Source organism: Ornithorhynchus anatinus, chromosome 2 (genome assembly GCF_004115215.2).
Source record: "Ornithorhynchus anatinus isolate Pmale09 chromosome 2, mOrnAna1.pri.v4, whole genome shotgun sequence".
Lineage (NCBI taxonomy): Eukaryota > Metazoa > Chordata > Mammalia > Monotremata > Ornithorhynchidae > Ornithorhynchus > Ornithorhynchus anatinus.
In genome coordinates, this window is record NC_041729.1 from 158,739,740 (window position 1) to 158,753,431 (window position 13,692).

General features: G+C 44.7%; 1 non-coding gene across 1 annotated transcript; it reads right to left on the reverse strand.

The window, feature by feature from the left end:
• Positions 1-13,260: 13,260 nt before the first annotated feature.
• LOC114809432 lies at positions 13,261-13,398 on the reverse strand. The gene has a single exon (XR_003757217.1). It is a non-coding gene; the product is annotated as a small nucleolar RNA SNORA7 (small nucleolar RNA).
• Positions 13,399-13,692: the final 294 nt, after the last annotated feature.

Below are 13,692 nucleotides of genomic sequence, written 5' to 3' on the forward strand. Positions count from 1 at the left end.
TTCATTCAATCGTATTTATTGAGCGCTTACTGTGTGCAGAGCACAACATAAATGCTGTGGGGATAGGGTGAGCAACAAAGTGCTTAGTGAGTAGGGACTTTAGTGCATAGGTGATGCAGAATGGAGGGAGAACGATGAAAGGAGAGTGGTCAAGGAAGGCTCCTTGGGGGAGATTAAATGTTAGAAGGTCCGTGAAGATGGGGAAAGAGGTGGTCTGCCAGATGTGAGGAGATAGGAAAGTCCAGACAGCAGGGAAGATATGAGCAAGGGGGTCAATGGTGAGAGAGAGAGATGCGAGATAGAGATTTAGTAAGTAGGTTGGTGTTAGAAGATGAAGCGTGAGGTCTGGTTTCTAGAGGGAGAGGAGCGAGGATAGGTAGGGGAGAGAAAGAAGGGATTCCAAAACAACCTTGATTAAAAAGTTACAAAAAGTTAGTTTCTGGTTTCAGTATAACTTAGCGTTGCAATTTGGATAATGCTAAAGTAGAAATTTCATAAGTATAATCACAGTACACTTATCCTTATCCCTATATTCTCCAGATTAGAGATGTTCCACTCCGTTTTAATGGTCCACCGGTGATGTGATATTAGAAAGCCATCAGACAAAACATAGATCTTCCCAAACACAATAAAGAGGCCATAAATCTTAAAGTCTCACCAATAATAGTGTAACTTCATTAAAGATTTATATTTTAGCAATAAAACTCAGCATGACAAGAATATGGCTCTGCTCATAAACACAAGCTCCTGTTTAGACTTTTGCAATGGCTTACGAAAGATATAAGAACAGAACAAAGAAAATTACAAAAATAAATCTTCCTTGGTTGTCCCTAAATCTCTGCAGATAGTTAAAAATAAAAACACACAAGGGAGTTGAGGGTACAACTTGCCTTAGGTCTCTAACTCCTCAAAAAGTCAAGGCATGGGATGTCTCTGAAGTATGAATACCATCACTATCGTTTATCGCTATTGGCATCTCCCACGTTCTTGCTTCTAGATATGGATGGTCATCAAAAGCTTTCGTCCGCATCGTAATTCGCTGCGATAAACTGATGAAATGTCATGACATCCTAGTCTCTATGTTCCTTTCCTTCCTGTTTCAGTTATGAGGAGGACAATGGGGGAGAGAAGGGAGGGTTTGCATCCCCATAGTATTCAGAGTCTGTTGCCCTGGACACCTCAGGACATGTAGTCTTCTTGGATCCTTTTGAATCTTTTAAAATAGTGTACAATCTCCACAAACCCTCTCAGGATCACACTCCAGGAATCTACCAGTCTTGGCTACGGGAGGAAGAGTCAAGCAGAGGCCTTTCCATTCCATTCCTCAGTTGGGCAGTGGCTAGCGAGTGGAAGGCCATCCGCTCCAAGTCAAAACTCACCCATGCTGGGCAACAGCGGCATGAGAGAGAGTTGAGGGAGGAGACTCAAGTCTACTGCACGGAAGGCGGCAATGATAAACCACTTCCAGATTTTACCAAGAAAACTCTATGGATACGCTACCAGAACGATTGCAGATGGAGAGCGGTGCGTTCCGGGAGAGATGTGCCCATGGTGTCACTATGGGTCAGAAACGACTCGACGGCACAAGACAGTCCCCATAAGACTTTGAAATACAACTCTCCAAATTTTGGCAAAATTATTGAGGTAGAGATTATTTTTTTAGAGTGCACAGCTTTGTAACAGACCCATCCAAATGAGGATACACAGTTATCTTAGAATGTGAAGATTAGTTGCCATCTATTATTTAAACAATAATTAAGGCACATATCCTCTTTTCACAACTTACTACACTCTGTCATTTCTTTTAGATTATTGTAATTTGTTTTAGTGTCACTTTCCATTGCTTGACTCTTATATCCTTGAAGGCAAATATTGTTTCTTGTACTAAGCCATCTTGGTAGAGTGCTCTGCACACAGTAGATGCTCAATTAATGGTACTTTTTGAGTGCTCACTGTGTTCAGAGCACTTTACTAAGTGCTTGGGAGAGTACAATACAACAGAGTTGGTAGACATGTTCCCCGCCCGCAAGGAGTTTACAACATAGAGGGGAAGACAGATATTAAAATAAATTACATATATGAATAAATCAATCGATCTATCATATTTATTGAGCGTTTACTGTGTGGGAATGACTGAACTAAGCTCTTGGGAGAGTATAATTTAACAATATAGGTAGACAGGTTCTCTGTCCACAAGGAGCTTACAGTCTAGAGTGGGAAACAGATAATAATAGAAATTAATGAAGTACAGCTATGTTCAAACGTGCTGTGGGGCTGAAGGAGGGTGAATAAATGGAGAAAATTCAAGTGCAAAGGCGATGCAGAGGGGAGTGGAAGAAGGGGAAATGAGGCTTAGTCAGGGAAGGCCTCTTGGAGGAGATGTGCCATCAATAAGGCTTGAAAGGTGGGCAGAGTGATTTTTCAGATATGAAGAGGGAGGGTGTTCCAGGCCAGAGGCAAGATGTGGGTGCGAGGTCAGTGTTGAGAAAGGGGTGCGAAATATGCGGGCTGGGTTGTAATAGGCGAGCAGCAAGGTGAGCTAGGATAACCTTGTATGTATCCCAGTGCTTAAAACAGTGCTTGGCACATAGTAAGTGCTTAACATATACCCTCAATATTATTATTACGATAATTACTAAGGATTAGGGTTGGCAAATGATAATAAGGGCAGACACAATCCTGGCCCAACTCGGGTTCACAGTCTGAGAGGGATGGAGAGCAGGTATTAAATCGCCATTGTACAGATGAGGAAACCAAGGCACAGAGACGTTAACTGACTTGCCAAAGTCTGTCAATCGACAAATGATCCAAGGCCCACACTCTTCCCACCAGGTCACTTCAGCTTAATAAATTCAACCCCGTTCACACAACAGATGAATCTTGCTGCTAGCGAACAGACGGGGAGGATTCTTTGGACAGGTGACCTAATGATTAGACTGCTCCATGCTAGTTCCAGGACTTAGAACAGTGCTTGGCACACAGTAAGTGCTTAACAAATACCATCATTATCACTGTTATTATTCTAAAACAAAAAGCATCATTTGATGAGGAGGAACCAAGGGAGAAGCTCCTGCTGGTTCTCACAAGGAGAAGTCAGGAAGTGGTGGAGGAGATGGTAGGGAAAAGTGTACTTTCTGCAGAAGTTCCTTCTGGCATCACGTGTTTTCTGAGATAAAACTAGACTTCCCCACCCTTGCTCGTGCTTGTCCCAGCCTAAAATGATAACAGTGATAATGATAGTTATTATTATTCTTTTATTTATGAAGCACTGTTTACATGTCAAGCACTGTTCTAAATGCTGGGGTAAGTTAATCAGGTTGAACACAGTTGCTGTCCCACGGAGGGCTCAAAGCCAAAATAAGAGGGAGAACAAGTATCGTGCCCCCATTTTACAGATGAGGAAACTGAGGCAAAAGAAGAGTTAAGCTACTTGTCCAGAGTCACACAACAGGTACATAGTAGAGCTGGGATTAAAATCCAGGTCCTCTGTTTTCCCGGCTCTGGCTCACGCTCCATTAGGCGACACGGTGACTGCATCTGTTGGGTAGGAGGGATAGTCTGGGTTTCGTGGATGGCACGGGGTCCGCGCAAGAGGGAATTTAGTGTTGGTATTTATTAAGCGCTTACTATGTGCAGAGCACTGTTCTGAGCGCTGGGGTAGACACAGGGGAATCAGGTTGTCCCATGTGAGGCTCACAGTTAATCCCCATTTTACAGATGAGGGAACTGAGGCCCAGAGAATTGAAGTGACTTGCCCACAGTCACACAGCTGACAAGTGGCAGAGCCGGGATTCGAACCCCTGACCTCTGACTCCCAAGCCTGGGCTCTTTCCATTGAGCCACGCTGCTTCTACAGGTTCCAAACTTACAAAGGAAGACATCTGGGCAACACAGTGCACATGCATGTTTTGCCTGCAAACCCGTTTGGCTGAAATAGCCGGATGGCCCAAATCGTAGCCCAAACTCCATAAGAAAGGCCAGCCAGCAGGCATCATGAATGAATTCATTCATTCAATAGTATTTATTGAGCGCTTACTATGTGCAGAGCACTGTACTAAGCGCTTGGAAGGTACAAATCGGCAACAGATAGAGACAGTCCCTGCCCTTTGAAGGGCTTACGGTCTAAACGGGGGAGACGGCAGACAGGAACAATGGCAATGAATAGAGTCAAGGGGAAGAACATCACGTAAAAACAACGGCAAATGAATACCACTCACGGATCGCTCTGACCACGGCCTGAAAAGGCATCCCGGAGCTTCAGCTGCAGCAGGGTGACGGCAGTCGGCGGAGTCACCATGTCTTAGTGGATAGAACCCCGGCCTGGGAGTGATTTGCCCAAGGTCAAGCAGCAGGCAAGTGGCAGAGCCAGGATTAGAACCCAGGTCCTTCTGACTCCCAGGCCCGGGCTCTATCTACTAGGCCACGTCAGTTCTGCCAACTGCTGCCACCCGGCATGAGCCATTTCACCACTCTGTGCCTCAGTTATCTCATCTGTAAAATGGGAATCCAGACTGTGAGCCCCTTGAGGGACATGGGCTGTGTCAAACCTGATTGGCTTACATCTACACCAGTGCTTAGTACAGTGTCTGGCATATAGTAAGCACTTAACAAATACCATGAAAATTAAAGATTAAAGTTGGCCTTGTTAGAAGCATCAGGAGACAGAGGTAGAGTAGGGCTCAGTGACACAGTTTGCAATCCTATGTCTTCTTGGGTGTGTGGGCTTCTGAGGAGCAGTCTTCCGATACTTTGGATGGTGCCTTAATGTGTGCTGAGATGGAAAATAATAATAATGATGATAATAATAATTATGGAACTTAAGTACTTGCTAGTAATAATAATAATGATGTCATTTAAGTGATTACTATGTGCAAAGCACTGTTCTAAGCACTGGAGGGGCTACAAGGTGATCAGGTTGTCCCAGATGGGGCTCACAGTCTTCATCCCCATTTTACAGATGAGGTAACTGAGGCACAGAGAAGTTGAGTGACTTGCCTAAAGTCACACAGCTGACAAGCGACTGAGCCGGGATTTGAACCCATGACCTCTGAGTCCCAAGCCCGTGCCCTTTCCACTGAGCCATGCTTATTTGCCAAGCGCTGTTCTAAGCACTTAGGCAGATACAAGTTAATCAGGTTGGACACAGTCCCTGACCTCCATGGGACTCACAGTCTTAGTCTCCACTTTACAAATGAGCTAACTGAGGCCCAGAGAAATGAAGTGACTTGCCCAAGGCCACACAGCAGATATGTGGCAGAGCCGGGATTAGAACCCAGGGCCTTCTGACTCCCAGGCCGAGTGCTCTGTCCACTAAGCCGTGCCGCCTCTGGGAAGAGTTTCCCAGTGGTGAAGAACCGTATTCTCACCTCTGTGTCCAGGTGTCTTTTTGCATTTTCCATCATGACTGCATAGAATAAACTGAACAAGACAACGCTAACTTCTGGTCTCTAGGACTCACCATTGATTTCCACCCTTAGGCTCATCCGTTCATTCATTCAATAGTATTTATTGAGCGCTATGTGCAGAGCACTGTACTAAGCGCTCGGAATGTACAAATCGGTAACAGATAAAGGTGGTCCCTGCCCTTTGACGGGCTTACGGTCTAATCGGGGAAATTAGGTTCCTTCAGAATTAGGTTCCTTCAGAAGAGATTGGTTCTCAAGAGAGGAGATTGTTTCAGAAGAGATTGTTTCTCTTCATTTCTGCTTCAAAAGTCATTTACCCTCACCCGTCCCTTAGACATAGACAATCCGTCAACATAGCTAACTTCTAACAAAATGAATATACGTGGACGCCACCCAGTCGATGTAACTTGTGACAAAGGTGAAACCAATCCTTTCCTGCGATGCTCGGGCCAACGACTGCTACGACGGTCATTAACTGTACATCTGGTCAAAAACATTTTCCTCACGTTCATGGAGGGAAAGGAAATTCGCCAAATTCCAACCCACGATTCGACGGGATATTAGTAAAACGTTTCAGTTATTCATTGCCATTTAAAAGTGTCCGTGTGGGTTTGTCAGCACAGTTCTTGAAATGGAACACATTAATATTCTTAGTTTGTCTTAATTTGTGGACAGATGGTGGGAATGAAACTGAGTGAGACAGCGTGCTGTCCCATAGCTTGTAAGGACTAATTTATGGCAAAGAAGCCATCCTCTGATGGCTGATTATTGGCTTCATTGAGTAGGAGGGGAATTAACCTCTGGTTTCCATGCTGATGACTCAGCAAGCAGGTAGTGTACCACTAATGCAAAAAATCATAATAGAAAGACATTGGTCTTCAACGATAACAAGGCCTATTAAAGAGCCAAATTGCTTTATTAGACTTGGGAGATAGAGGCAATCATTTCAGCTCTCTACCCGAAAATAATCAAGAGGGGAAAAAAAAAGAATGAAATGGGTTTTCATTCAATGAATATCCCCAAAAATGCAGTTATCGCGGCGATTTTTTTTTTCTATTTCAAGTCCAAGGCTAAAGATTATATAGGATTGATTTGCAAAATCAGAAAAGGTTAGTGTCTTTGCTCTTCAGGTTTCAAACTGGGCAAAGTACTGAAATCAAGTCAGGTTTAGTAGAGGAGCATTCTTGGTTCAACAGCCTGATCTTAAACTCAGTTGATGTACGTTCCTTGATGCTGGGGATGAGAGCAGTAACAGTCCACCTAGAATCACAGATTAAATCCTTTTAGAGTTTAACCTCTTTTGAGAGAGATTGTGCTAATGATAGCATTTATCACCTTGCCATGAAAAATGGAAGGTGAAGAGAGATGTGTTGTGTTAATCGCATTTAATGGAACTTGCTGGCAGAGGGGTGGCTACTTTTGAGTATAAATAAAGGATGCCTGTTGGGGCACTTATTTTGCCTCGGCCAAAGACAGACAGCCGTCACGTTCATCCTTATAGATTTGTGAGCTTTAATACAAGCTATAGCAATAGAATTACCACTAGCTAATGTGTCTCTGGGAATTTTTTGAAAACTCAATAAATAATTATAATACTACTTAAATTTATGAAACACTTACCATGCTCACCATGAAAAGCAGCGTGGCTTAGTGGAAAGATAAAGGGCATGGGAGTCAGAAGTTGTGGGTTCTGATCCCAGCTTCGCCACTTGTCAACTGTGTGACTTTGAGCAAGTCACTTCACTTCTCTGGGCCTCAGTTACCTCATCTGTAAAATGGGGATTGAGATTGTGAGCCCCACGTGGGATGTTGGGATTACCTTGTATCTACTCCCTAGAACAGTGCTTGGCACATAATAAGTGTTTAACAAATGCCATCATTATTGTTACCACATGCCAAGTAGGTGATGGGCCTGGTATGCTAGATATAACAATGGTAGGTACTGGGGAAGGTAAAATGCAACTAATGTAATAATAATAGTAATAATAATAATAATATTTAGATCAGATATAGTCCCTGTCCCTGTTGGGGCTCACAGTCTAAGGGGGAGGAAAAATTGGATGTAAAAAACCATGCTGTGAACAAAACAGTGGCTGCAGGACTCAGAATGATGTTTCGCCTAAACCCATATTTTAGCAGTTCAGTGAGTATGCAATCAGAATAAAGTCTCTTTCCCTAAAAACAATAAAGGAAAATGAGTTAGCACTACTAAACTCTTTCCTCAAACCTAAGAGGTCACTCTCTGGAACACTATCCAGCAGCTCAGAGGAGCGGAAATCAAAAATCCTAAGGAGTATTTCACTCAAGTGAGGGGAATTAATTCAACTGTAGTGATCACACAACAAATACAAAGAACTCCTTATTTGAGTCATCCCTCCTTGTCTTTCACCATATTCTACTGAAAAGAGGAAATAGAAATTTCCATTCATATTACAATCTTCTACAATAGAGTGGATATATTTTACATTTTCTGGAAATGTTGAAGGTAACTGAGTATTCCCAATATCTTGCACGAATCTCACATTTTCTGTAATTCACTGATTTCAATTCTACCTGCTACCCAATTTTGGTGATGGCAAATCTTTATATTTTGAATCTGTCCGCTGAATTTTTAAGATTGTCATTGTGAAGAGGAAAACATGATTCAGGCTTTCTCTCTGAGATTTTTCTTTCCCTCTTAGGTCTTTTGCCTGATATCTACACGCTGATATTGGTATTCTCCTATATATTTGAGTCTTTCCAACTAGTGCAAAGTTCAGTTCAACAAAAGTAAATATCTTTTGCTTATTGTATTTTCTGGAAGTCACCTATATTCCTCTTCTCCTGTCTGCTGACCTGTAGATCAGATAATATTCCCAAAGGTTCTGAGCCTTTTTATTTTCTCATCTCGTGTCTGCCCATCAGAATCACTCCTAACACCCAGCAGAAGTCTTGGCTTCTATCAGTCATGTCAAAACCAACTCTCAAACCCTTCTGGAGGATATCAACATCATCGTAGAGAGGACAGGCGGGGGAAAATGGGTGAATTGATTCAGACGTGAAGGAGATTAGCTTTTGTTGTGAAACAGAAGGATATAATGTGAATTCTTTCATTCAGTCAGGCATATTTATTGAGCGCTTACTCTGTGTAGAACACTGTACTAAGGGCTTGGGAGACTACCATATGACAATAGACACATTCCCTGCCCACAACGAGTTTACATTCTAGAGATGAGTTTACGGTCTAGAGTGAATATAGGGGAGGGAAGGTTTTTTGGAACATGTAGGAGAGAGAGGAGATTGGGACGAAGATTATGAAATGCATAATTTGGATTCTAGCTCCCGCTGTACCAGTTACCAGCCGTGTGGCCTCGGGCAAGTCAGTTAGCTTTTCAGGGCTTCACTTAGCACAGTGTTTAGCATTAGTGAGCCTTTAGTTAATGTTGTGGTCACCATCAAGAGCAGTGGGTCTTAGCTTCAGCATGAAGGATAAGAGGCATAAGAAAGAATTTCCAGACAGTAAGGTTTGTTGAAAATGGGAAGGGAATTAATGTGGGGTGCTGGGGCCTCTCCTCAGGTCCTGAAATCAGTCAATCAGTGGTACCTACTGAGCATTTACTAAGTGCAGAACAGTCTACTGAGCACTTGAGAGCATACAACAGAATTAGAAGACCTGTTCACTGGCCGCAACCAAAATCAATCACTATAGACAGGAAAATTAGTGGGAGTGGCTTGCTTGAAGATAGAAGAGAAGACTTTGTCAATGCTAAATGACAAGTCCATTGCCAATAGTTCAAGATTCTGATCCCCTAATGCAGAATTTTAAAATGCATCCTATTGTTTGCAGAAAAATAATAAAAATCATCACAGTGTTCATTAAGCACTCAAGTAGGTATGAAAAACCAGATAGGACACAATCCTCGTTTCACGGGGGCTCACCATCTAGGAGGTAGAGACAGCAGGAATCTTATCCCTATTTTGCAGATGAAGAAATTGAGGCTGAGAAATGATAAGTGACTCCCCAAAGCTGACAGCTGGTCAGCGGCAGGGTTGGGATTAGGTTGTAGAATTTAGTGATAATATTACATGATTTGCCACCAAAAGAAAGCCTTGACTTTCTTTAGCATTTGCAGGTAACTTGGTGTATTTATACCATTCCATGGTATAATGCTGATTCACAGAAGAGATCCCTAATCACCTTTAGGTCTCCAAAACCTTGTCATGAGCATTCACAATTATCTCTGACTCCTCTCTCTCATTCAACCCACACATTCAATCTGTCATTCAATCCTGTCGGTTCAACCTTTACAACATTGCTAAAATCTGCCCTTTCCTCTCCGTCCAAATGGCTACTACATTAATCCAAGCATCCATCCTATCCCTCCTAAATCACTGTATCGGCCTCCTTGCTGACCTCCCAGCCTCGTGTCTCACCCGCCTCCAGTCCATACTTCACTCTGCTGCCCAAATCATTTTTCCTCAAAAACATTCAGTCCATGTTTCCCTACTCCTCAGGAAAAAAGAGATAGAAAAAAAAGAAGGCTCAGGTGAGGTTTTCTTTTATCTTATGTTCTCTTCCCTTCTTTATCCCTCAGGTGAACTTGGCAAGACTAAGTAAAAATTTAGAATCGTGAAACTGGTCTTTTAGGTACGAGATACAAATGTTTAAGTTGTGCGGTGAGCCCACAACAAGCTGCCTTGTTAGTGACTATCTGTGATTCCATGAAGAGGCAAGGAAGAGACTGGCAGAGGCAAGGAAGAGACTGTGTTTTTACTTGAAGGCAGGTGGAGCACGGAAGGAGATGTGGCTTTCTCACCCTGTTCTCCCTGGTGATGGGCCTGGACCGATCAATGACTGCTATGTAGGATCACAGTAGTGATACTTAAGGCAGATAAAAGGAGGTCATCTCATACTGAGACACGCAGAAGTACCCAGGGAAAAAGAGAGGGGAGTAGCACTTGGAAGCAGAATGGGGTCTTTGGGGAGTGTTGGTGTATGTATATGTCACTCCCTTACGTGTTGGTAAAACTAAATAAAAAAGCTTTCCACAGTAAGCTTGCTGATCAGAGATGTGGTTTGAACTGTACTGTGCGTCACTGAGGCTCCCCTGGTCCAGAAAGGTCCTGGTTGGTACAAACAGGGGGCTTGTGACAAATTGAGTTTGACAGTAACTTCTCTCCATGCTTGTGTCCTCTAGCATTAACTTTCTCACTGTGCCTCGATCTCTCCTGTCTTGCTGCCGGCCCCTGGCCCACCTCCTGCTTTTGGCCTAGAATGCCCTCTCTCCTCTAATAATAATAACGTTGGTATTTGTTAAGTGCTTACTATTTGCAGAACACTGTTCTGAGTGCCGGAGTAGATATAGGGTAATCAGGTCGTCCCACGTGAGGCTCACAGTTAATCCCCATTTTCCAGATGAGGTAACTGAGGCACAGAGAAGTGAAGTGACTTGCCCACAGTCACCCAGCTGACAAGTGGCGGAGCCGGGATTCGAACCCATGACCTCTGACTCCCAAGCCCCGGCTCTTTCCACTGAGCCAAGCTGCTTCTCTAATCCGGCAGACAACAATGCTGAGCCATGCCACTTGTCAGCTGGGTGACTGTGGGCAAGTCACTTCACTTCTCTGTGCCTCAGTTACCTCATCTGGAAAATGGGGATTAACTGTGAGCCTCACCTGGGACAACCTGATCACCCTGTATCTACCCCAGCGCTTAGAACAGTGCTCGGCACATAGTAAGCGCTTAACAAATACCAACATTATCATTATTATTATTTCAAAGCCTTACGGAAGGAACATCTCCTCCAAGAAGCCTCCCCAGGCTATGTCCAACATTTCCTTAGCTCCCGCTCCCCTCTGCAACACCCTGACTTGCTTCCTTTGTTCTTCTTCCCTCCCAGCCCCACTACGCTTGTGCACCTATCTGTCATCGTCTTGATTTTTAGTGATGTCCATCTCCCCCACTCTAGACTGTAAGCTCTTGTGAGCAGGGAAGCGTGGCTCAGTGGAAAGAACCTCACCTTGGGAGTCAGAGATCATAGGTCTGAATCCCAGCTCTGCCACTTGTCAGCTGTGTGACTGTGGGCAAGTGACCTAACTTCTCTGGGCCTCAGTTACCTCATCTGCAAAATGGGGATTAACTGTGAGCCTCAAGAGGGACAACCTGATTACCGTGTATCTACCCCAGTGCTTAGAACAGTGCTCTGCACATAGTAAGTGCTAAACAAATACCAACATTATTATTATTGTTGCACTGAACTTTTCCAAGTGCTTAGTATGGTGCACAGCACACAGTAAGACTCAAGAAGTACAATTGAATAATAATGTTGGTATTTGTTAAGCGCTTACTATGTGCCGAGCACTGTTCTAAGCGCTGGGGTAGACATAGGGGAATCAGGTTGTCCCACGTGGGGCTCACAGTCTTAATCCCCATTTTCCAGATGAGGGAACTGAGGCGCAGAGAAGTGAAGTGACTTGCCCACAGTCACACAGCCGACAAGTGGCAGAGCTGGGATTCGAACTCATGAGCCCTGACTCCAAAGCCCGTGCTCTTTCCACTGAGCCACGCTGCTTACTGTGTGCAGGGCACTGCTTGGAAAGCATGGCTTATTGGAAAGAGCCCAGGCTTGGGAGTCAGAGGTCATGGGTTCTAATCCTGGCTCTGCCACTTATCGGCTGTGTGATTTGGGGCAAGTCACTTCGTTTCTCTGTGCGTCAGTTACCTCGTGTAAAAGGATGATTAAGACTGTGAGCCCTACATGGGACCACCTGATTCCCTGTGTCTGTCCCAGTGCTTAGAAGAGTGCTTGGCACATAGTAAGGGCTTAGCAAATACCATCGTTATTAAAGAACAATTCAGTAACAAATAGAGACATTCCCTGCCCACAGGCTCACAGTCCAGAACGGGGGAGACGGGCATCAAAACAAGTCATCCGGCATCAATAGCATTTCTAGAAATAAATAGAATTACAAATACATAATAATGGTGGTGTCGGTTAAGCGCTTGCTATGTGCCAAGCACCGTTCTAAGCGCTGGGGGGATACAAGGTGATCAGGTTGCCCCACGGTGGGGGGGTCACAGTTTTCATCCCCATTTTACAGATGAGGTAACTGAGGCACAGAGAAGCTAAGTGACTTGCCCAAAGTCACACAGCTGGCATATATGTACATACATACCCAAATGCTGTGGTGGAGGGAAGAGGGGTAGAGCAAAGGGAGGGAGACGGGGAGATGGAGATGGGAGGGGGAGCAGAGGAAAAGGGCTTTAGTCCGGGAAGGCCTCCTGGAGGAGGTGAGCCTTCAGTAGGGCTTTAAAGGGGGGGAAGTGTGATTGTTTGGCAGATTTGAGAAGGGAGGGCATTCCAGGCCAGGGGTAGGACGTGGGCCAGGGGTCGACGGCGGGACAGGCGAGAATGAGGCCCAGTGAGGCGGTTAGCACCAGAGAGTTGAGCGTGAGGGCTGGGATGTAGAAGGAGAAGAGAGGTGAGGTAGGAGTCAAGGTAACGGCCAGCTTTAAAGTCTATAGTGAGGAGTGAGCGACACTATGGACGGATCTCTCCCAGAATGCCCCACCTCCATCTGCAATCATTCCTGCACTGTATCCATTGAGTTTTCTTGGTAAAAATACAGAAGCAGTTTACCTTTCATTCATTCATTCAATAGTATTTATTGAGCGCTTACTATGTGCAGAGCACTGTACTAAGCACTTGGAATGAACAAGTCGGCAACAGATAGAGACGGTCCCTGCCGTTTGACGGGCTTACGGTCTAATCGACGGGCTTACAGTCTAATCGATTGCTTCCTTCCGCTCAGTCAGCTTTGATCTTCATTCTCGACTCTCTCCCGTGGAGCTGCTGGCCAGCATAGGTGAGTTTTGGCTTGTAGCAGATGGCCTTCCACTCGCTAGCCACTGGCCAAGCTAGGAATGGAGTGGGTAGGCCTCTGCTCGACTCTCCCTCCTAAAGTCGTAATCGGTAGAGTACTCGAAGCTCTCCAGATGCGACCCTGAGAGGGGCAATCAATTGAACTTATTCGTAATAAAAAAATGTTGGCATTTGATAAGCGCTTACTATGTGCAGAGCACTGTTCGAAGCGCTGGGGTAGATACAGGGTAATCAGGTCGTCCCACGTGAGGCTCACAGTTAATCTCCAGTTTCCAGATGAGGTAACTGAGGCACAGAGAAGTTAAGTGACTTGCCGACAGTCGCCCAGCTGACAAGTGGCAGAGCCGGGAGTCGAACTCATGACCTCTGACTCCGAAGCCCAGGCTCTTTCCCACTGAGCCACGCTGCTTCCCATAACATCTGTG